Source organism: Chaetodon trifascialis, chromosome 17 (genome assembly GCF_039877785.1).
Source record: "Chaetodon trifascialis isolate fChaTrf1 chromosome 17, fChaTrf1.hap1, whole genome shotgun sequence".
Taxonomy (NCBI): Eukaryota; Metazoa; Chordata; class Actinopteri; order Chaetodontiformes; family Chaetodontidae; genus Chaetodon; species Chaetodon trifascialis.
Genome location: NC_092072.1, coordinates 21,070,551 through 21,093,762, shown reverse-complemented (window position 1 = coordinate 21,093,762; position 23,212 = coordinate 21,070,551). Strand labels below are relative to the sequence as shown.

Sequence of the window (23,212 nt, the reverse complement as noted above, 5' to 3'; positions counted from 1 at the left end):
GTCTTTGATGAGAGCCACCAAAGTCGATGTGCGGATTTAATAGCAGCATTAATCTGCCTGTTTAATGGTGTTGTTGAGTGGAAGGTGGTCACCACAAGATGCAGCACTAAAAGATGAGTTATAGGCCCAGCCGGTGAACGATGAAAGGGCAAAATGCAAAACAGCTGAGATGTGGAGGAGAGTGGCGGAATTAAACAAGGTCTTCCTCTACACTGTGGGTAAGAGAAGATGGATAGAGTGGAGCTAGTTACAGAACATGGTGTGAAATAAAAACATTTCAGACAGGGCTGTCAAACTTGCAGCGCGTTGTCATCAGTCGCTAGGTGTTGCTAAACGCATGCCAGAAGTAGTAGATATTTGTGTCCATGCTTTGCGTTTCTGCTAATTTACAGAGAACACGTGATAATTGATTCTCATGTGACATTTTATGGGCTTGTGCAAGTATATTCTCTTCTCATCTCCTCATAACCCCGTTGAGCTAATGAGGCTGCTAAAACATATCTAGACCCAACCATCGTACACCTTTTTTCAGGTGTTTTTCAAAACAGTCAACCTTGTGGCAGGTTGTTTTTTGTAATGAGGCCCAGTGAGGACTATGTGCCATGTTTAATTGGCTGTGGTTAAGAATAAGGCTGCACCAATATACTGAGATCAGAGCAGGCTTTATTATGGATTCTGTGCCTACAGTGTGGTCAAGCTCTGAACGGATGAAGCTCAGTGGAGGAATCTTACTAAGAACATTTACTCACATGTACCATGTACTTGTGAGCAGTGGTAGAATGTAACTACTTGATTCTAAGTACTTGTATTTTATTTCAGGATTTAATGCTACTTTATACTGTGTATTTACTATACTCAAGACTTTACATTCAAAACATACGAGATGTAAAATCTGATTCATTTTTATGAATAGGATACCCAACAGTATATAAAGTTAGAATTAGCTCCGTGTCCACCAGCTAAAACATTAAAATGCTATTTCCACATTGATGCAGTAATAATAATCCAGTAATTCAATGCAACACTCTGACAGGATGAGTACTTTTACTTTTGATGCTTTCAGTGCAGTTTGCTGCTGATACTAATGAACTTCTACTTAATACAGATTTGCGATGCATGTATTAAAGTATTAGACACTGTGGTACTGCTCATTTCACTAAAGTTAAAGATGTGCATTCTTCTTCCACCAGTGCTTGTGATGTACTTGTACCTAACCTTGCTGCATTCTTCTTCTACTTCAGTATAGTTCATAGAAAAATATTGTGGATTTTGCACTGTTTTGCACACGCAGTCATGGACAGTTGTACTCAGCCAGTGAAAAAAGTTGTACGACGTCCTTCGTGGCTCTGGGGAGCTCTGTGAAGTCTGAAAAAATTACCATGATGATGTCATCATCAGGACAGTATAACAAAATATGCTATCAAGTTGCATGGATCCAGGGTTTTTGGTGCTTCACACATATGAGGGACTAAAAGTCAGGATATCTCTGCCTCTGCTGCTCTGATTTAGAGAATTCTTTGAAGTTCACAAAATTGCTTAAGGACCTCGTTGAATAAATGCAGGACTTTTGTATTTTTTCATTGTAGTTTTGCTACTTTTAGTAACACCACAATAATCAGATTAAGTCTGCCATCACTGATTGTGATGTGTTGACTGAACATTTGATCAACATTACAGTTGATAGTAAGGCATCAACCTGATCTGAATCTAATGAATTATTTTCACCAGATACTGTTAAAGCATGACTTTTAATAATAATGTTGAAAATTAATTAGTTAATTACAGCATTAACTGTTTCAGTGGAGTTCAGTATTAATGTCCCATTATGGTCTAAATGCTGTATCAGAGGCTTACTTGAGCAATATTATCATCATAAAATACTGTCAGTTTGCCTGCTTTGAGTTATTGACAGATGTGATGGCAGTTGAAGCCTACAGTAATGAAGCTGATGGGAGGACAGAGGGGGACGGGATGATCGTAGCGGTTGCGTGACTGAGCAGTGCACAGGCCTGTTTGTGTAATTCTCGTTAGACGGATATTAAAGACGCAGCACTAAGGCCTTCCCTCCGCTCTGTCCCTGCACTCCCTCTCTCCCTCGCCTTCGCCATTCTCCCTTTCCCTCTCTTTCCCTTTCCCTCTCCGTCTCTGCTAATGATCTGCTCCGCCTGTCGCTGCCTGGCTGACTGATGCCCACTGACAGCCCCACTCATGCGGAAAGGCTGCTCCCCTCCTCCCCTTCACACAGACACACACACACACACACACACACACACACACACACACACACACACACACACACACACACACACACACACACACACACACAGTAATGAACTCCTACACATCCCAACGCTACATATTTACTATGCATGTGTGACACACATGCACCATGCACGCCAACTTGCGTAAGCACTCACAGTGAGATAGATAGATCTGCATTAACAAATCACGCCCATTTGTTCACTCACATGTCAACAGACATATATGTAGAGCAGAGGACAAACACACACATGGACCACACAGTACTCATCCTATATGCTCTACAGCATCCCTATGGAGCAGCTGACTTACCATCCATGCATTTTTATGCAAATGACAACTTATTGAATTAAATAGGCTGAATGGAAAGTGGCACATTTCAGTGAAATTCCTGCATTGTCACAAAATAGTTTTTCGCTTGCCTGAGGCAGAAAACTTTTTTCTTGATAAAGAAATAATGTAATAAATAGAGATGGGAATGTATTAGTCATATGAATGATGTGGGTTTGACATGATAAGCTTGGTAAGTGCCTCAATCTCAGCACTTGGAGTTGAGGGCATGATGTGTTGTTTGGAAAATGTTTTTTTAACCTAGCTTTCCTGCAGATAGTTGTACTGTGCTACATTTAGTTTGCACATTACATTTCTCCAAGTGTATATAAGTGCGTATGTTAGTGCTGAAACACATTGATGAGTTGAAAGTTAACCTTCAACAGTTTTGATCTTTGGTCATTGATCATAGGTCATTTATCAAGCTGAAATGCCAAACATCAGCTGGCTCCAGCGTCTGAAATGTGACGATTTACTGCTTTCCTCCACTTGAATACACTGTAAATTGAACATGTTTGGTTTTAGGGCCGTTGGTTGAGCAAAACAAGCAATTTGAAGACGTTCTAAGAACTTGTGGGGAACATTTGTCACTACTTTGTGACATTTTAATGGTAACACTTTACTTCAGGTCCTCCTGTTTAGCATCCATGAGCAGTACATACACAGTTAATAGATGGTATAATGTCATTCATTTATACTGAAAAGAACTGTTAGCTGCAGCCCGAGTTTGTACTGTATGTTACCTTAACAACAATTCAGACGTACACCAATGGATTTTGCAGAAATAAATGCACAATTCTTTCACAGGCATATATATAGTGTAAGATGCTGTTATATATATTGCATCTTCACGTAATCTCTATAGTTTCTTTCATTCATTTTGTAATGTTTATTAATTTCCTTCAAATTATGTCGTTTTTGTTTTCATATGTCTCAGGATGAATGTTTGTGTCCACATCTGTTTGGCCTCAAAGTTCTGCAAGAGTAACTTTAGTGTCTTCATATGTGGACACCCAGTGCAGGATAAACAGAACCACCTGTATGTCTCCTTGTGGCTGCAGCATGTGAATTCCTTTCCGAGGATCAATAATGTAGCATCCCATCACTTTGCATTTGTTGCAAATCTAATCTGACACCACATATTTCTGCATTCACAAAAACTATTTATTCACTTCAGCCTGTCTCATAGGAACACAGCCAATTCATTTTATTGTTGCGTCTTTTCAAATGTTGCTTTGAATTCATTTAACACCTGGATGCAGGGATTTAGGTTTGATTAATATTGGTTGTGATTGCCAACACTAATCCAAACATTTTTCAAACCAGCTGGTAGATGAGATTTTCTCCCAATATTAAATGTATTTATGCACACATTAGCTAATCTGAGATGAGGTAGAAAACACTCCAGTGGTGCTCAGAAATAAATCGTCGCCACTTCACATATTTAGCAACACCTCCAAATTGCAGCTTCTGGATGTAGCCTACTTTCACAATAAAATAATAACTGAAAATCTCTCTATTCTTTCATTAGAGTGTGCTCAAGCACTAACTCAGTATTCTCCTGCTGCTCTTGCTCCTAATTAGTAATTGGCTCTCACTAATAATAAACAGTCATGCATATGGAAATCTGATCAAAATAGCTTATTTGAATCAATTCAGGGTAATTTATTCCCATAGACATTCAGTGTGGTATTGATCAACTTGGCAATCAATCCATTATGTATCACTGGAAGACACTGGCTTCTTCATATCTGATTTTTAATAAAAGGCCAATTTATCTAAGCGTGCTCGGCTCAGTCCTGCCTCAGCATCTCAACATCAGCGCCCTGCCAGGGGAGTTTAAGGGAGGAGAGAAATGAGGTCAGTAAGCAATGTGGCGATGCAGGGTGACACCCCTGGGCTCCCCTCAGTCCCAGCCTGCACACGGCCCACAATCCCCCAGCTGATGGCTCAGCCCTGCCATTACACTCAGCCGGGGTTACGCAAGGCTCTGCAAGGCCTTCTGGCTCTGGCACAGATTAGGCTGGAAGACTCGGCCAGGTGCTTCACTGCTGTATGGAACATATCGGCTGGAGACTAATATGAGACAGTTCCGGATAGATACAGAGCATGCTGTTGTGGAGCATATGTAATGGAAATTGTTATTTTCTTTCAGTACGTGGTGTTTCCAGTAGAATATGTGGGCCACCTTTCTCATATGGCACACTTAATTAACTTATTAATAAATCATTTACTAATTCTTTTCAAATCAGTTACAAGCCATTAATAACAGCAACGCTTAAATTGTCAGACTGAAAAATCTCTCTTGCTGGTGAGTAATTAATAGGGAAATCATTAATAAATGCTCATGACTTTTTATTTTCTAATAGGCCATTAAGTCTGCTTATGTCACACATAAAGTGTAGTAAACCATCCGTTCTGCAATTACGTGAGTTGACGTGAGTTCCATAGACATAATTATCTAAGTATTGTGAGTTTCACACATTGTAACTGACCCTCAACAAAAGTCAGTAAGTCACACACAAGTTATTGCTGCTAAAAAGACAAAACAGGAGTGTTGCTGGAGGACAGTAAACACTAGTCAGAGAGATTTTTCACAACCTGGCAACCAAAAAGCTGTTCCCAGGGATGGCTTATAGCATATCCATAAAGCATATGTAATGATTTATTAACCATGATACACCTTTAGCTATAACTTAGAAACCCTTTAAAATAGATGGCTTTTTAGACAGTGGTACTGAATATTGTATGATGAATATTGGCTGTTTGTCTGTAACACATAACCCCGATAGAAACAGCTATTAAAAGCTGTATAACACTCTATAATGTATGATATATCTTATATGTGCATATAAGGCCATGTAAATGTTTCAAGATATTTCTTAGTAACTACAACTGACTGAGCTATGGGGCGTAAACAGTTGATGAATGCCTGATAACACATAGTTGCAAAAAAAAAAAAAGTAATTCAAGGTCAACTTATTAGCTTTTTCTTCTGTGTAAATCTGTAGAAACAGTTAATATGTGATCTACAACACAGTGGAAAAGCCTATGTAAAATATCCTCTAACTGGCTATTCCTAAATTTATAAAGTATAAAATACTTTTCAGGCTATTATCAACAAATAATACAATAAAACAGATAATAACTGTGGTTGTCAGCTCCAGGGGTCATGACCTCTCTGAAGGATTGAAAGATAAAGCTAAGGTTTTACATGCTGCTTAATGGGATGTGAAAGTAGAAAAATGATGATTTCGGTGTGTTGGTTGGTCCAGCAGTTTGGCCCACACTGAAATATCTCAACAACTACTGAATAGATTTCCATGAAACTGTTCTCTCTTTGTACAGAGTGTCGGACACCTGCATGATGAATCCTAAAGACTTCTGTGATCCTCTGACTTTTCCTACAGCCTCACAGAGTTGCTAGCATGGCTGTGGACTATTGGTCTTGTGTCATGGTCCTGGCTTTATTTCTCATGAAATACTGTGTCATGTTGCCATTTCAGGCCTCTCACAGTTGCTCAAACAGTCTGAAGGTAGTTAGCACGTGTAAGCAGCATGCTGAAATCACAGGTGGCGAAGGGCAGAATGGAGGGAATGAGCAGTTGAAAAGAAGAAAAGGCTGACTTCTCGTAGCACGTTCTGCCCTTCGAACATACATGCAAGTCTATCCATGCATAAAAGAATGGAGCTGTTATGAAAGATTGACATGCACAAAAACAAAACAAAAAAACAAAAACAAAATCCATTTCCATTTTGTTTCAATTAACAGGATGGATTCAAACTTTGTTAGCTACGGTCGGACTGCCGAGAACAGTGAAGTTACTCCTCAGTTCAAGAAAACGCGACGGCTTAGATGTGCAGCTGGAAGAACTTCAAGCCTCTAATGAAGTTTCTCGTCGACTCTTTGAAAGACTGAACGCTCTGCTGTACTCCACCCCTCAGCTACCAGCTTGACCCCCCTTCACTCACACACATACACACATGTGCAGACGCCCAAACACACACAAAAAACACACATTCCCGCATCCCCATTAGCAATTCATGAGCAGCGTCTCATTAGACTTTAAGTTTTACCATAGGCCTCTGAAGTATATGGCTGGAGCAGTTATTAATATTTCATAGTCTCCCATTGAGGAGCTAAAAACGAAGTCGACCCGCTTCCGCTACAAAGTGACTCGCGCTCCTCTTTTTTTTCTCGTTTTCTACTTCTTTTTACCCCCTCTTTTCCCTGTTCGTTAGACTGTCTCTCTCTTCCCCTCTCCTTGCCGTTCGCTCCTCCGCCGCCGCTTTCTCTCTTCAGCTTCCTCGCTTCCGATCCTTCTCTGCCACACAGACCTTAACTCAAACTGACTTAATTGGGCTGTCTTTGTTCTGGGAAATGTGGGCATACCTTCCCCTTCTCCCCAGCAGAAAGAGAAAAGAGAAGTAGAAAGTGAAGAGGGGAGGGAAATGACAGAGGAGGAGGGAAACGATGGAGGAGAAACCTGAGTGAACCCCAATTGCTCTGCGAGTACTCCCTGTGCCATGCTCGGGTTAGAGGGGCTCAGGGGCAGGAGGTGGGGGTGGGATGGGATAATGTGAATGTGTGTGTGTGTGTGTGTGTGTGTGTGTGTGTGTGTGTGTGTGCGGAGAGAAAGATGGGGAGGGGAGTCTCCAGGGTTCACGGGGTGTCTGTCAGACTGGCAGACAGGAGCTCTGCCCCCGAAACAAACCCATGCATGAATAAGTCAATAAAGCCATGTCTGTGCAGTGTGTGTGAGTGTGTGTTAGTGGTTTTTGTGTGTGTGTGTGTGTGTGTGTGTGTGTGTGTGTGTGTGAGAGAGAGAGACAGAGAGAAGGGAGGGAAGAGAGCATCAGATGAGGATGAGGGTGATGAGGCTTCTTGTTTCCCAGCGTCTGTGACAATGAGACAGACGCCACATTCCCTCGCAATGAGAAACAGACAGAGAGCGAGCGAGGGAGAGGAAGAGTGATCAAAACCAGAGAGAGAGAGGGAGAAAGGAGCGCTTTGAATTGGTTGGGACAGTTACAGCATGTTTGCACATTGCACGAAATTGGTTGGAAGCAAAAGTATGTGGGAATATGCTCTGTGCTACATATGCGTGTGTGTGTGTGTGTGTGTGTGTGTGTGTGTGTGTTTGTGTGCGTGTTAGGGTTGAGATCAGGCCTCAGACTGAGACTCGAACCCGGATGAACCCAGCTGAGCCCGACTAGTGCTGCCGATTGTGGCAGTCCAACCCAATGCCACGTTTTTGTCATTCCTTTCTCAAAGACAAAGAGATATGCTTAGTTCACACTGATGAAAGGCAAAAAACACCGCCAAAAGTATGTGGACAGCCATACATCACAGCCAGATGTGATAGTTGAACACGTCGTTCCAAAACCATGCCCATTAATCTCCTACTAGATATTGGCGGAGCCTGGCTGGTGGGATTTGCTCCCATTGAGCAGCAATAGTAGTAGAGGGGTCCAACAGTGATGTTGGATGATGAGATCTGGCTTATAGTCAGCGTTTCAGTTCATCCCAAAGGTGTTGGATGGGGTTGAGGTCAAGCTTCTGTGCAGGTCAAGTTCAAACTATTGTCTAAAATCTCATTGTATCATTTCTCTTAATTTGAACTAAGATGTTCACTTTGGTCTTGGACTTACTAAAATGATACCAATGAGCATAATCAGCACAGTTTTGCATAATCGCCCAATGTAAACATTCTGTCCAACAATAGGGTCGGACACTCATGGACACGGATGATTTAGTACAGGGAGAGAAATTCCTTCATAAAAAACATTTGAAAATAAAGCAGATCCTGCCCCTAATCTGGATATGCAACAAAACCTGTTCCACAACCCAACCTGGACCTGATCCCAAATCTATTTCTATGTCCGATTCAGTTGCAGAGCTCTAGAGGGGGTAGAGGGTGGAGAGAGGTAAGATCTTTAGGTGTTCTGCAAGTATAGCTCCCTTGACAAAATGTGTACTCCTCAATGTGACAAAGCAGTCCAAGGCAACGAGAAGAATGATTTAATAAGATCCAATGAAGTCAGGGAGGGAAAAAAGAACCAGAGGAAAAGAAAAGAGACGTGGGGAGGAGGGAGGGGGGTGAGACAGTGACACAGAGAAAGAAATGGAGGATGGAAACAATTCAGTGTCCTTGGAAACCCATAAGGCTAATTTGAATTTGAGACTGAGGACTTCTTCTCTCTTCGTTTGCCTCGTATGACCTCCTCCTCGCCCTTCTTCTGCGCTCCCCAATCAGTTTAATCTCTCTTTGCTCATCCCTCCCAGATGCTCTTCCTCTCTCTCTCTCTCTCTTTCTCTTTTCTCTGCCTCCCATCCGTCGTTCATTACCGCTCACTCTCACCAAAGCAGATTTCTTTCCATGACGGATGGGCTCTGTGAACGCACGTCCAAAAGCTCTGTCAGATCTTCTGCTGGTGTAGTAAAAGCTGAGAGGCAGGCGGTTCAGTCAGGGACATGCGTGGCATTATGGGGCAGGGATTGAGGGAGTCAAGGGGGTTTTGGTTTTGGGGTACTTAGCGTCATTTTGGCGTCTTTGTCAACGCCTGGATCTAGTTGTGGTCGGCGAGGCAGCGACCATGTTAGCATGGGAAAGCTGCTGCATGCACATCGCCGCTTTCAAAGGGGGGGGGGGCTTTTTTTCAAGGTCTCCCTCTTTCCCTGCTCTCACCCCATCAATTTTCTCTGTGCATTATTTCTACAGTCTCTGTGGCTCTCCAGCAAGCCCGCTGCCTCGCAGGCATCTTTACAAGTCCTCCTCTTTCAACGTCTTAACCATAACCCCCTCCAGCCTTTCTCTCCTCACTTCATTCTGCCCTCACTTTTCCTCCCCATCTCTTTTTCTCTCTCTGTCTACGATGGTCATGTCTCATGGGGGAAGACAGTTGGCAGGATGCAGGCTTGCTGCCATGGCAACAGGAACCCTCCCTCTCCCTAAGGTCTCCTTAGCAACTAGTAGCTTGGCATTGTAGTAATGAGCCGGCCCAGCATGCCATGCTAGCGAGGCACGAGATGTGTGTGTGTGTGTGTGTGTGTGTGTGGCTTTGTCTTTGCAAGGGTGATATGCACACTGTCAAAGTAGGGTTTCACTTCTGTTGTGATGTCAATTAATAATACAGGATTAGAAGTTCTGTAAAATTGATGTTCTGTGAACAAAAATAACCTTTTCCACCTGCCTCTTATCAGTTTCTTGTCATTTTCCCAGATTGCATCCACTAAATGGATATCTATAGTCTCATCCTGGAAGAATGACAGGCAGCACCCATCACAGAGAAGAGCATCTGACTTTTTTCCTTTAAAATCGGCTCACTTTGAAAGAGCACATCTAATGAGAGATGTGCTCCTCTTAAAAGAAATTTGAGTTCTTAAAAAGTGACAGTGTAAATTTGCAAAATTATATACTGGGGAAAAAAATAATCAATCTCATGTCACATTCACATGAATTTTTGAATAAAGTAGGACTAATTGATTCAAAAGATACTGTGAAGTATTTATTGTAGGCAATGAGCATGCATTCATCTTTTAAATTTGCCATAATTACCATTCCTATCGAGCTTTGGTATTTGAGTGTGGGCCCCAAAGCAGGTATTAGATTACAGAGAAGCAATTAAAGATGAAGCTAATGATGATCCATTATGAACAGAGGCATACCACCAAGTTGCAGTGAAACATGATCCAAACAGATCTGTGTATTTGTTTAGTTTTGCTATCAGAGCCCATTGTGAAGATGCTAGTGATTAACTGAACTGTAACAGTTTTCAGTACATTGATGTGATGTTCTTGGTTCTAGAATCACAAATTCATCCACACTATTAAAATATAATGTGGTTACTGTTAAGTTGAAAAGACGTTCTTAATACTACACTCACGTGTCAAATATATGTTGAAAGAGTACCGGTTGCTGGAATCATTCGTCCTCTCTATACTATATGTAAAGCAATACTCTGTAGAGTGACTATACTGTAAAAGATGGTTGACAAAATTCACTGTCCCCATGCAGTGTAAAAATGCATGCCAATGTTCATGAGGCTTCAGGAGTCTAACTTACACAAATTCAAAAAGTCTTAGCAATCACATGTAGGTTTATTTCCAGTACCAGGATGCATCCCTCGGCAGCAACTTGGCAAGGATGCTGAAGGCTGTAACTCTGGTGAGCGCCGTCTCAGTTCTAATGCAGACTATGAAAGCTGCACATGAGCCTTTAAAATGTGTTTTTGAACATGAACAGGAGCCATTGTACCTAATTAGTGTTGTCGCTCAGTCATTGTATCACAGCTAATAGAATGAGTCTTTACATGGCATGTAGCCCCACAACCTCAGTTTCTGTTGAGATTTAACGTTACATTAGCAGGATGGATATATCACTGTAGGTTAGTGCTAAAAAGAATAAAATACCACCTCCTCCCAAACAGAAATCAGCTAATGTGACCACAATGTCAGACTGAACGAATGAAGTGAATCTGACTTACAACTCAGTGATGTTCCCTGCAGTGAATTCAAGTTGGTAGTTTGATACTTCAATCAAGCAGCAGTTTGGGAGCAAAGATACTCAAGCTTTGAATATTCAACAATACCACCTTTTTCCAAACTCTAATGAATATTCAGTACAAAGTGTTGAATACTCACTGTCATGATTGTAGCTTTTCAGTGCTACTTTGGATTAAATCAAGCTCCCTGTGCTTGAGGTACAGAGACTTTCTGAAAAGTTGATCACCTTTTTCAGGGGTCTGTTATCCATTCAAGGCTACAGTGTTGTGCTGGTAAACTCTCTAAGTTATGGATGAAAAGCAAAGGTTGAACTTATTATGTGAACATAAGAGATAGTTGTTATTCTTTTTACAAGTTGTGAGTAGGCTATGTTCCCATCTTTCCAATTCCTCAAGTCAATCTAGCTTTTGTTTCGTTTAATTAATGTGACATTAATAAAAAGAAACAGCTCGTGTTTCTGCCAGTGTATCAGCTTTTGACTGTGGATCAGTGCATTTGTTGGAGGTGTCACACAGCCTCGGTGTGTGGATGGATGTGACAGCTGAGTGTTGAGGTGGGTGGTGCTCTCCTGAGACCTGATGGCAGGTGTGATCAGGCCTGTTTCTCAGCTTCTCCTTTGGCTCCCATAGGTGTCACGATGCTCCACCTGGTGTGTGAAAGCTCCCAGGGGAGGGATAGAAATCACAGCCGTTGAGGTGGATTCCTTTTATCATTGTGAGTCAAAGGTGGAGGTGACAAATTAACTGTTTTTACTGTAATTGAAGGGCTTTTTTTGGCATTTGCACAGTTTTTTGAAGGTTTATTTGGCAGTTTGGCTTAATAAAGCTATCGGAACCTTGCTGCATCAAATCTGCGCTATCATGTAGAGAATATAGTTAGTTATAATGTTAAATCATCTCAGTTTATGAGTAGCCAAAAAGTCATCGTTCAGATAAAGAGTACATCTTCCCTCAGATTGCTTTGTCTTTAGCTGTCAAGCTACTTCACAAAGGTAAAGGTTAGCAAACTAGACAGACAACAAGCTAGTCTTGCTTGTTTGGGAGCCTTTTGTCTTGTGAAACAGTTTGCTAAAACCAAAACAAATTAAGTTAGTTAAAGAAGGAAGATAAACATTTTCTGTTTCTAAAAGGTGTAATAGAAATATTGTTCTTAGAACTCTTAACACGGTTGATATCATACTAGAGTAGGCTGTAACATTTTTTACATCGCACAGGGAGGAAACCTCCTAATCTTGCACTTCATTTGGCAGTGGCCTGTAGATTTTACAAGGGCTGAAAAGGGCTGAAAATACAATGCAGAGAGGCTTCACTTAAATGAAAATCAAAAAGACAGATACAAATACAATAAAGGCACATATCCCTTTTATAGTTTTTATTCATAAAAACCACTACAAAAGAATTCGTTCACTGTATAAATAGGCTACTTGCTACAAAATCATGACGTGAGCATATGACACAAATGAAAATGTTTTTTAAAGATGCTTATTTTTATTAAGCAAATGAAACAAAATAGCATATTTTATGGTATTTTTATTCCAGGAAGTTGAATGCTACAGTACTTTATTAAATTTAAGCAAAGTACCCCCCTGGTGTTTATGATGTAAGAAAGGCCAACAGGAAGGAAGCACCACTCGTGGCCACTCTGGGTCCATCACTTTTTACAGAGCTGGCTGTGGCCAAAGGACCGGGCATCTCTGGCACGCAGGGAGGATTTTCCGATTCCCTGCCCCGCTTTCAGATGCTCGTTAATCTGCCGGCTCTATTTTTATCTGCCCTCTCCTCCCGCCCCCGGGCTCTCCGCCTTCACTCGACTCCTTATGTCCATCCGCCGAGGGAGAGGCTGCCTCGGCAGGCCGGCAGCTCCAATTAGAGGCCTCTCTGCTGGGGATTGGGCTTGCTGTCCGCCTCTGGCCCCTCAGGCTCTCTTCCCGTCTACCTTTCTCAGGTTAGCCCCAGACGATGCCTCTCTCCACTCTTTCCCTCCCTGTCTGCCTTGTTTCTCCGTCTTTCCCCCCAAGCTTGTGGAGCTCCGCAGGGAGTAAGGGGGAGTGAAAGGCCTTCTGTCGCCGGAGGGCTGGCTCTAGTCCCTTGGCTGCACTTTGAGGAGAAGCTAACTGGTGCACCTTTCAGGAGGCGGCCTCAGTACAACTGCTGGAGACACTAACTCTGATCCTATTGTCACAGCTACTGCTGGTGTACAACCCAAACTGCTGCTACTCCTGTGAACACTATTATTCATCCTCCACAGAGACAAAAGAAAAATCCTTGTTATTGGACAAATTCTGGAGGGTCATCATGTCTCAACAAACATGGCAATTACAAAGACCATTAACAATGAAATGGTTCTTTGTTTTAACCTGCTGAATTAGAACATTCCTTTTTTTAAGAGTTCTATAGAACCTCAAAATGTTCTTAACATTCACTATGGCATAACATGGAACCTTTATACAGTGGTATTTCATGCTACTGTTGCTATAGTTTCTGGTGCTACAGTAAAGAAAACATGTTTATAAGAAGTATTTCACTTACTATTATGACTGTTGAATGATATTTCAGTATTTGCCGCCGTGTTGGCCAGGATGTGTCATCAGTAGCAGCAGTGCTGTTTGTGTAAAAGTGTGACGGCACATCTGTATTGTAACTGATTGGTCTGTGCTGTTGCTGGTCTTATACACAACGGAGTTATTGTGTTTCTTGAGTGTTCCTAGCTACACTGCATTCCTCTGGATGCTCTGACCTATTATTTTCCCACAATCCACCGAAAGAATAGCATCTTATTTCCCAGCTTAGCCCCCACTCCAACTCCGCATGCTCACACCTTCTCCAACCCCATTAATCCCTCAGCCTCCCACTTCTTTATTTCCCTTCAAAGAGACAAGCGTTGCCCGTGACATCAGTCACAGGAAGTGAATCTTTAGCGTTGACTAATTTCCATCGATTGCCTCCAGACAGGCTTAGCAGACGAGACCCATTCCCACACAGAGCCTGGCTGCTCTCATTTAAGTCTCCCCGCCTGCAGAAAACGCTCCACAATGAACGCAGTCAGCGCTTTTATCTTCTCCCCCACTCCTGCTTATTATCAAATAAATGCGCGGCATAGAGAGATACCCATTGACAGGACCGTGCATAATGACTCCTGGCTGTGTGAAATGGATTAATAAATAATGGTTGAGCAAGGGGAGAAAACGGCTTTGCCTAGTCCCAATACTTCCCAACAAGGCGGCGTACAACAATCCCCACAACACTCGGCTGGATTGTGCCGGACCACATCTAATGGAGTGCCGCATGGAATTTAAAACACAACCCTCGTCTTGAATGTGCCGTGCAATGCGTCATAAATTAGAGGTGGGCTCCTTAAAATGTGAAGCAGAAAGCACTATAAAATCCACTACATGATGTTCTACTGAATCCTCTAAAGAATCCTCTCCAAGAGACTTCTCTCCTGTGAGGATAGAGAGGTAAAAGCAGCCTATAAAAATGTCCAGGAGCAGAACTCCTCTGCAACCTGTTCCCCGTCTCACTGCTGACAGAGCTGCAGCAGAAGGTAAATCAGTTTCCTTTTTGCTTCTGCTTTCACGCTCTCATGAGTATACCAACGGTTCAAACACACATATCCTGCAGTTTCCATGTGCAAACTCAATCGAACAGGCACACAGTCGAGCCCACAAACACCAGAGGCCTTCTTGTTTTTAACAAAACATCCCCATCCATCCCCTGTCAGTGACATACTGCTTCATTAACACTCTCGGCTTTGTGTATATTGACAGCTTTTTCAAAATGACAGAGAGTAAAAGTGTTCCTGCCGCTTGCTCTGCACCAAAGGGGCTTAAACAGACTATAAAACCCAAACTGAGTCTATGATAGTGAAGTGTGTTCTGACTGCCACTGTACCCTTGTGCCAAAGTAATAAGTCTGTCTGAGACACGGGGTGAAAAGGTCTCAATCTCCTTAACGCTAGATTAAGGAGCAGCTTGATCAAGGCGTCTTAAGTGCTTCATTTTGGAATCAGGATCAATAGTCACTAAGAAGAATTGAGCTAGGAGCTTCGGTAGGTAGAGCTGATTGAATAGAGGCTAATGACTTCTCAGAAGCCCCTTACACCAGAGGAATGGCTCACACCATATATCCTGCCTGTGTTTTTATTGTAGCAATTTATTTTCCAGTCCTTTAGATTTTTTTTAAACATTTATATATATATATATATATATATGTTATTCTATCCACTAGCTCCAGTTGTCACAGCAAGCAGCCAAAGTAAGAGTCTTGTATTAGTGTTTCCATGCTAACACACTGTGAAAAACATGTTTTCTAGCAGGAGAAGTGACAACAGTAAGGCTGTTGTGTGACGTAGTGGGGGTCAATCCGGATGTATTTTGAAGACCCGTGAAAACCTGTGCTTGTTTTTCTTGGCTCCCAATAACTGCCCGACCAATTATGTCCATCAACGCTGTGCCCAGCCTCAATCGCCATGATCCAACCAATCCCCACCCTGTCTCTGTGGTTTCAGGGTGAAACCCAGCTGAGGAGTGCCCAGAATTAACCAGGATTAGCCTTGGATTGTTGGGGATTACTCAGGCTGGAGAGGGATTAAGTATGATTGCCAGTTTGGGGTGGGGGGGTGACTCTGTGTGTGTTAGTCTGTGTGCGTGTGCACACTAAAGTGAACATGTGTCAAGTTGTGAAATATATATGTTGATGTTTGTTTACATGTGCAGCATGTGTACAAGGCTGCGTAGACGGAAAATTCAAGAAAACATTGAATATGATTTGACATCCACATCTTCAACAGTCTGCAAAGAAGAAGTGTGGAAATGTCTGGAAACAATTTTCCCTCTATGTTATGACAAGGTCAAGTACACAGATATATTTTGATATTAGTTGTTGTGTAGAATTAATATAGGAGGCTTTTCTCTGCTTAGACACAAAGCTCTGCTGAGAGAATCGCTGGTAACGGAGAGACAACAAGAGGAAAAAGGGAAGCAAAGAGTTACATCATTCTCGTTGCTATGCAACACAAACTGGATAATTTGCAATAGATGTAATTAGCGTTAGCTACCTAACCCAGAATAAAAAGGGACAAGGGGGTTGAAAATAATAATAATCAAGAAAATTAGCCATTGCTCTGTTATTGCTATTCTCCAATGGGGGATGTGGGCACATGGCATTGTGCTGAAGACAACACTTTCTCTGACCATTGAAAAGGCTGTTTGAAGACAGGGCCTCAATAAAATGCAGGTACGGAGGGTGGACAAAATAACCGCAACTCACAGTGTAATGTAACTTACAACCATTAACCTTTCTCAGTCTGGCACAGTTTTAACGATCTGAAACAGAAGATGCATTTCTCGAAGGTCTGTTGTACTGGATGGAATTATACTAGAATAGAATTATATACTACACATATGATCCTGTTATTCTGTCCATCCCCCCACTTTCAGTTTGGAATGCCAAGAGGAGGATGTTGAAGGGACACTCCACTGATCTTACACATGAAGTTTCATTGCTTCTCACAAAGAATACTACTCAGTCTGCAAAATACCCCTGACAATGTCATCAAGGTCTAATGGAAGATACTACTGAGTTTCATTATGGAACATATAGTCTTGCTGTTGCTTGACTACAGACTAAAATGTGCTCGATTTAGTATATTGTGCACAATATAGTTTGTTTTTTTTTTCTTCGTGGCACTTTAGGGGCTCCATATCTATCATATTACATGGCCCTTACATGGTTCATTTTATATCTATCTATATATCTATCTAGAGTAAAAATCCTGTGGGTTAAATCACACCAGTTCCTGAGCTTGTGTGTCAATAGATCCACCTCTGTGACAACTGGGTAAACTTCACCTGAAGACCGACTGATATGGTTAATAGCTCTGGCAAAAGCTATTGAGCACACTCTTGGGATTGTACAGTGGAAGTATTTCCAAGGTCAAGAGTGAACTGTCATGCTCAGTATCCAAATTGGGTTACGTTGTGAGCTGCAATTGCACAGCATATAGAGTGATGTAGAATGATGTCGTTCCTGAACCCGGTCATGAATTGTTGCCTGGTTTGGCATTTTGAAAAAGGGAAAAGTGTGAGAATTCTGTGTTTAAACAGATCTCTGTGCCCACGGGCCATTAGCTAACCACTGGACTGACTATCCCCTGACTCAGTGAAAGCAGCAGTGTATCAGGGTCAAACTCAGTCACTATTTATGCATAATATACAGTAGTGGAGCTGGATGCAGTGCAGCATGTTCCCTGTAGAGAAGGAGGGTGGATGTGAGGACAGATTCAGTCACCGTTCTGTGTGCAACAGTCCATCTCCTCTTCCATTAGTAGAAAGGCAAAGGCTGGGAGCAGAGGGAACAGCCTTCCACACTTCAGAATCAGTCTCTCTGACAAGTTAATATATACACTGTGGCAGGGATGGGCAGCTATATGCCATGAAGGGCCAAGAGCCTGCAGGTTTCATTCCAACCAAAGACTAGGCTGGAGAATTTCACTGATCAGCTCCCTCTCTGTGGCTGACAGTCCGCTAATCAGTGGCATCTTTTGTTATATCGCCTTTGATTGCAGTGATAACCTGGATAGTCTCCACCTTCCTCGTGAAAGTGATGGTCCAATCCTGCTCCAGATTCACCTTGATATACTAGACTCCTTTTGAACTCTAAATCATTAAATTGATAATCAGGAGGTTCCTTCACTTTTCCTTCAGTCATGTTGGTGTGGTGCAGTCTGTATTGTTGCACTGAACCAGCAAACATTTCCAATGCTACTGTGATGGTGTTTGAAGTGGAACACTTTAAAGGATGACAGTATTATTTTATTTTAGTTATTGAGTTTAGTTATATTGAAATCTATTTGGATCATTTTATCTTCCTCAGGGGCAAAATTCATGTTTAAGCAGTGGGAATGACGTATTATTGGTTGTTTCTTAATGAGATGGGAATTTCTAACACTGTCACACACTTTTTTGGTAGTCTATGTTTTGCTTCAGTTTTGTTCCCATTGCATGCGTCTCTAGGCACAGTTGCCACAGCATCTTTTTTGTTTTTTGTTTTTTACCAAAGATTCCTCCAAATTACACAGCAAAATACATTGTTTGAATTGCCCTCCAGCACAGTTGAAAAACATTTGTGTTTTCTGATCCAGCGCCCTGTTGGCAAGATGACATTGTTTGTATGTGTCTTTAAAAACTGCTACAAATCATAGTTGCAAAAATACTGATCCGACAACATTATGATTAAGGTTTGGTTAAGTTTAGGCCCAAAAAAACTGCTTGATTTGAGTTAAGGAAAAATCCTAGCTGGGTAAAATCATTACTTTGTTAAGGTTACAGGACCTTGGTTGTCATGGTTAAAACAACAACCATTTGGATAAGGTTCAGGAACGGTCGCGGTCATGCTTAAAAGAAACCAATGTTGATTGTCTGTAGGAAATGAGAATAGCATGGTCGTCTCTTGTGTCAAAGTCTGATGATTAGTTGGACCCACTAGACCCATCCACAATTATGATGGCCGCTCTTTGTCACTTGAATGTAAACATTAAAACAAAAGCTGTTCAGAACTCAGTTGATTGAGTTCATATTGTGAAGAGTGCAACCGGTACAACCAGTTCTCATTCCCAACTTGTCACATTTGTATGTTTGGACAGGAACCCATGGCGTCACTTTTTAAAGCACTGGGTGCATCACTTCTGTCATTTTTCAAAGTGAAGTGTAGTCCAATAGACTTCTGTAGACAGTCCGAATGCATCAAATGATGTGGTATAAAGATCAATAAAAGTCAACATGCAGGGGGTTGGGTTGGGGTGGGGGTGGGGGTTGGGGTTGGGGCTTGGTTGTTGGATGGGTCAAGCACGGGACCTTCAACCAGCAGACTGTGGTTCATGTCCCGTGTGAAACCAAAAGTGGAGGTTGATTTCTGCTGTAAGTTTAGTAAAATAACATGAGTAAATTAATGTATGTATTTTAATTGTATTAATGTATTTGACAAAACTAACAAACTTATTTTTGTTCTAATCTTTTCCTAATCCTAACCAGGAGCCTAAACCTAACCAAAGTGCAGCTGTTTCACAGTGTTAACCAGATGTTTATTGTTGCCTTCAACAAGCTTAATTTGAAAGTCTGTACCTTAACCATAAGTCGCTAACTGGATGTTGCATACTTTGCCCTTGGAGCACTGCATGTTAAAAAATGATGCTAAAGTGTTACCCAGTTCCTTAAAAACTGACTCCAAGGGGTCCTGACCAAGTGTCTGTATGTGGAGGTGAGAGTGAGAATGTGTTAAACAGACTATATTCAGCATACCAGTGAAGCCAATAGACATATTTAAAAACACACATAATATCATAAATAAACAAGAATGACTTAGTAACAATGGGAGATAGTTTGGCTACGAGTAAGTGAAAGTGTCACAAACTTTGCTGTGTATATATGCCTGACAAATACTATTGGTAGAGTGAGGTGAGAGATGTGCTTCTGTCAATTAGCCTACCCTCATTTATATCAATGGGGTGGACACAGTACCAATCAAGGGCGGCACGGTGGTGCAGCAGGTAGTGCGCGTGCCTCACAGCAAGAAGGTCGCCGGTTTGATCTGGGTCCGACAGGCCTTTCTGTGCGAAGTTTGCATGTTCTTCCGGTGCATGCGTGGGGTCTCTCCGGGCACTCCAGCTTCCTCCCACAGACCAAAAACATGCTCATTAGGTTAATTGGTGACTGAAAAATGTGTCTGAAATTGTCCTCAGGTGTGAGTGTGAGCGTGAGCGGTTGTTCATCTCTATATGTTGCCCTGCGATTGGCTGGCGACTTGCTCAGGGTGTACCCCGCCTCTCGCCCGTGGACAGCTGGGATAGGCTCCAGCCACCCCGCAACCCCAAAAAGGGATATTCGGGTATAGACAATGGATGGATGGACAGTACTAATCGACTGCAACACAAACTACAGCCTGAACATGATATCTTTCATTCAGGATTTATTCAAGACTGTTGCATTCAACAGCATTAGTTTTAGCAACGTGCACATACATGAACAAAATAGCAAATATAAAAGCTTACATTATTTTCTTGATTAAATGCACTAGTTATTATTATATGTTGATCAGATTCCACCGACATTATTTTGTGTATGTTTTGTTTGAAAATGACAGTCTATCAATCAGGCCTCTAGCCCTTATCTTAATGCGTCTTTTTCTAATTTGTTAATGATTAATTGGATTCTTGCTCTCCTGTGCTCAAATAATCCATCCATCCATCCATCCATCCATCCATCCATCCATCCATCCATCCATCCATCCATCCATCCATCCATCCATCCATCCATCCCTTACTATCCCTTTCAGGGTTGGGGGCGGGGGGGCTGGAGCCTATCCCAGCTGTCAATGGGTGAGAGGCGGGGTACACGCTGAGCCAGTCGCCAGCCGATTGCAGGGCCACATATACAGACGAACAAACACTCACACTCACACTCACACCTAAGGACAAGTTTAAGTCACCAATTAACCTAATGAGCATGTTTTTGGTCTGTGGGAGGAAGCCGGAGTGCCCGGAGAGAACCCACGCATGCACGGGAAGAACATGCAAACACAGACAGGCCCCGCCCAACCGGGGATCGAACTGGCGATCCTCTTGCTGTGAGGCACGCACACAATGTGCTGCATTACCGTGCCGCCCTGCTCAAATAATGACAATCAGAAATCATCATAATTGGGCATAAAAGCTGTAACATTGGTTACTGATAGCGTTGAGTACTAAATTTTCACTATTAGCAATTTCAACACACTGAGCCTACAAACGATATCAGTTGAATCTTAATGTACACAGACGACAATGCAAAGAGCTGCCACACTACAGTACTGTACAATACATCAGCAGGTGATAGAAAAGCTACTATTGTGGTATAATTGTTTCTCTAGTAGTTGGACAGAAGCTCTCTCTACCCTCACACACACGCACGCATGCATGCATGCACGCACGCACACACGCACGCACACACACACACACACATACACACACACACACACACACACCCTCATACACGACTGCTAATCACAGCTTGGTACAGGTAGTGAGACGTTGGGACTACTGGTGATTGAGCCTCCCTGGTGGATTGGAAGCAGGAATCTGACAGACTCAGATAAAAGGCTGTTTGGAGTTGCCTGCAGCATCAAACAGCATCAGCCACCTCCCCTCCTCTCTCCCCCCTCTCCTTCCCACCATCACCTCCCCTCTCTTCATTTCTCCCTCTTTTGGTTTACTCTGTTGCCATGGCTACGCCCAGCCGGAGCCGTCATGTTGTGGAGGAACCTGTCAGAGTGCCGCTCTCAGATCACCTGATGCGGGTCGCCTCCACTGGCGGCCTCTTTCACACGGCATCATCGTTCAATTTGGCTTTGATAAAGTCTGCGCTCCGCAGCACGCTGCGGCTGAGAAGTGTAGTCGGCCCATTTTGTCGCCAAACGTTGAGCTTGTGCAATTTTACCGACCTGGTGTTTTTGAGAGGACCCCTCTGAACAGCAGAAAAGAAAAAAACATAAATACATCTCTCCTATCCAATTTCCATGTCTGTGAAGAGAGTCTAGTCAAAGCAGCATGATTTGAGTGGAGGATGGGGCGAAATTACCTGTGAAGAGTCATGCTGAGGGGATGGGTGTACATGGAGGGGGCTTTTCTACATGAATGAGAATAGTAGTAGGAGACAAGACTGATCTGAAACCCAATTAGAGCTGAATTCCCTGTGTAAACATTTTGCGAGAAACACATTACCTGCTGTTGTGGGTGCTGTGCTTTTCATAATACCCTCCAACAACAAAGAGCAGTCACCTCTTTTAGCTGCTTGTCCAGTACACAGCCATGTGGGTCTGTATGCTGCCAGAGTATGAGAGCGTGCATATGTTGACTGTATGGACTGCACTGAGGGGTGAATTGTAAGGCCCCCCCATTGAGCACAGATTTGCATCTCATACTGTTTGTTTCCAATATTTGCTCGCCTTTCACTGTGAATGGATGGAGGAAAGAGGGGAGAGGGGAAGGATGGAAGTTGTGTAAGGTGATGAGAGGATGGATGTGGAGAGAAGAAGAGAATGAGCAATGTCGTGATCAAGAGACGCTGGGACACAGAGAGGGAGATGAATGGGGCTGAGAGCAGGAAAATTGGACAGGAGGCGGGGAGTGAATGAAGATAGAGAATGGCTCGAGATATCAGGAGACAGAGATTGTGAGCTATGTGCAGGTAATAAACAAGGCAGAAATAGATAGATATCTCCAGAGAGGAAAAAGAAAAGTGTGTGATTGTGCGCATGGGGTAAAGCGCTCAGGTTGGGGGGTGGGGGTAGGGGGGGGGGTCATTATTCCTCCCAAAAGATCAAAAAAGGAAAAGGCAAAAGAGTGGGAAAGAAAGAGAATGCAGAAAGGCAAAGGGAGGAAAGCTGGAGAGAGTGTGAAAAATGACACAAGCAGGAAAGATTTGGATGAACATGCTGTACTTAGACTAACTTGGCCAGCTGAAATGATGTGTATCCCTGCTAAGCTCTCCTTTAGGCAGGCTTAGATCTCATCAACTCACTCCAGGTTGGCACCGGCTTCAAATGCTGGTGCGGAGCCCTGGATTAACTATACAGCTGTCACTCAGGCACTTAAACAGGGGTCTGGAGAGGCTTATCCTGTCCCCCCCCCCCCCCCCCCCCCCCCCCCCACCAAACCCCCAATTCCACACCCACCCACAACTGCCACATCCGTCCCCCATCAACTCTACTTGCATCAAGACTTCAACATAAGGATATCTGCCGTCGTTGCCTACAGTCATGTTAATTGTGCCATAATTTTAAAAGAGGTTAAATGAGCATGTCCCTCTCCTCCTCCCTCTCCTCATTTACTTCCCCTCTATCTTATTCCAGGCCTGTGTATGAGTGTTTCTTGTTTCATTCTGGTGCTCTTCCAGATCTTCTCCTGCCAAATCACGCCTCCCCCTCCCTCCTTCCCTCTCCTTCCCGCCCTCACTGTCTCTGGCTGGATCTCAGGCTCTCATATTTGGAGGCCTTGCAATCGATATGGGCTGTCTGTGATTGGGTTGCCTCGCGTGATTCATTTCTGTAACCTTGGTGATGGTTTGATGTGGAGGCTGCACCCATG

The 23,212-nt window shown here is 42.9% G+C and overlaps 1 protein-coding gene across 2 annotated transcripts in view; it reads left to right on the top strand.

Annotated features, from left to right (window-relative positions):
• foxo6b (forkhead box O6 b) overlaps positions 1 to 23,212 on the top strand; it is a 43,254-nt gene that overhangs the window by 15,457 nt on the left and 4,585 nt on the right. The gene's annotated exons all lie outside the window — the stretch shown is intronic.